The sequence below is a fragment of the Carlito syrichta genome, unplaced genomic scaffold (genome assembly GCF_000164805.1).
Source record: "Carlito syrichta isolate Samal-C Ts95f unplaced genomic scaffold, Tarsius_syrichta-2.0.1 Scaffold301845, whole genome shotgun sequence".
Classification (NCBI taxonomy): domain Eukaryota; kingdom Metazoa; phylum Chordata; class Mammalia; order Primates; family Tarsiidae; genus Carlito; species Carlito syrichta.
This window is the reverse complement of record NW_007245941.1, coordinates 511,098-513,141: the sequence shown is the minus strand read 5'-3', so window position 1 is coordinate 513,141 and position 2,044 is coordinate 511,098. Positions and strand designations below refer to the sequence as shown.

Sequence of the window (2,044 nt, the reverse complement as noted above, 5' to 3'; positions counted from 1 at the left end):
GGTGTCACCGGTGTCCCCTTCCCGCAGGCAGTACTCGCGCTCGGGGGCGACTTCGAGGCCCGCCTCGGTTTCCCCGGGGCAGCACCATTTGCAGAGCCTTTGCTATATGCCAGGCACCAGCTCGCGCGCTTCAACGCCGGGGCTGTACAGAGAGGTGGAGCGCCTTGCTCGAGGTCACACCGCTGCCAAAGGGCTGGGACCCGGCTGCGGGCCCGGTCCCGCGCCCCTTGCTCCTCCCCCGACTCCCCCGCAGCTTTTCTTTTCTGGGGTCCAGACGGGACTGCAGAGAGTGTGTCTAGGAGCCCCCTGGAATTGGGTGCAGCGAGGTACATGAACCGCTCGAGAGAATTTTTCCACGGCTTTTGTCTGATGCTTGGAAGTATCCCCGACCCTCAAGAGGTCAGGAAGCATCGTTTGGCCCTGTACGGGAGCAGAGGTGGGCTTAGAGCAGCGGGTGTGTGCTGGGAGTGGGGTGCCAGCCCAATGGAGTGTGATACTGGAGCCCAGGGCTGGCCTCAGGCAAGGGAAACTTTTTAAAGTTTGATTTTTGTGTAAGCACATGATTCCGCTCTTTGGAACGGTGATTCTCAATCTGGTCAATTGAATCAAGGCCCTTTTGTAGCAAACATTTATAGAACCCACTTTACTTCCCCGAAATGAAGTTCATGGATGTATCACCTAGTTGAAAATCAGTATAATGCTATCATTTACATGTAAGGGAGAAAGAAAAAGAACAATATATGACAGGCATGGCTGTGTCATTCACATCTTGCACATACTATGGTGCTAGAAGGCGGCATGCACTGGGTTCCTTGTACCAGCTTCTTATGAATATGTTTGGATTGGTTAAAAACAATAAAAATCAGGAACTAATTTAAACAAGAAAATCAAAGAGCAGATATAGATATACACTGGGGGCCAGGATGAGGATAGGACACCTAGTGTTGGAACAACCTATTTATGCTAATAAAAGAGAGATACAACCTAGACTGAACTAGGAATAACATGCCAAGATAAATTACACAGTCTCAGTTAACACATAAATAATATTAGTATAATCCCCCTATGGGTGTGGTATTTTCAAACTATTTTGTGGAGTATCTTTTATGTCACAGACTTTGAGGCATTACTACTTTAAGGGACAATACCAGCTTCCTAGCAGTTACCATTGGTGACAATTAATAAAAACAAGACTGATTTTTTATTTTTTAAGAGATGGAGTCTTGCTATGTTGCACAGGTTAGGTTTGAACTCCTGGCCTCAATCTTGTTAGGCTCCTGCTTCGGCCCCTCAAAGTGCTGGGATTACAGGCATGAGCCACTGTGCCAGCCAAGATTGAAGGTTTTGGATTCATTACCAGTATCTCACTTGTTTATCTCAGTGTTGTGATACTGCAGTTGTATGTTAACTGTGTAGTGTAAGGAAATGATCACTAATTTTTAGACAGTTTTCCTAATTCTATTTAAGCTTCCCTTTTCACTTTCTCTTGCGTCCCTGGAATTTTCCTGTAATTTTTTGTAAAAAAATTTTTTTCAATACTGTGTTGTAAAGTAATGTCAATTTATAGTGGGTGTAATTGTCCTGGACATTCACAAGACCTTGGAGATTGGAATGAATCTTGATTGTATAGATCTGTCCCACCCATACATTGTGTGAAATCTAGATCCTAGCTCCCAAACTCTAAATGCCAGCAGTCCCCCCAGTCTCTTTGATAACTAGCCCCCTGGAGTGGAGAACCACTCTAAGGAACAATCTCCATTGTCTAGTCACTTATAATAGGAAAAGTGACAGAATTTAACTGACATTTTTTTGCTGGGAAAAAAGTTTGTAAAATTCTTTCCCAAGAGTCTGATATACAAAAAAAATGCAGACTTTGTCGGTGACACTTTCATTGATTATTTTATGATCTCAGATGGGAGGCAAAGTTAGTACCTGTGTTTCTCTATCTGTAAGACTTGCTGTATTTATTTATTTATTTTTTGAGTTGGAGTCTCACTCTGTCGCCCAGACTGGGGTGCAGTGGCCGCTCCTGGCCACTGCAGCC

The 2,044-nt window shown here is 44.6% G+C and overlaps 1 protein-coding gene across 3 annotated transcripts in view; it reads left to right on the top strand.

Annotated features, from left to right (window-relative positions):
- The first annotated feature begins 416 nt into the window (after positions 1–416).
- MKL2 (MKL1/myocardin like 2) overlaps positions 417–2,044 on the top strand; it is a 207,436-nt gene continuing 205,808 nt past the window's right edge. For all 3 annotated transcript variants that reach the window (XM_008055394.2, XM_008055391.2, XM_008055392.2), the window contains exon 1: positions 417–436. The gene's annotated coding sequence lies outside the window, so the exon portion shown is untranslated. The remainder of the gene's footprint in view (positions 437–2,044) is intronic.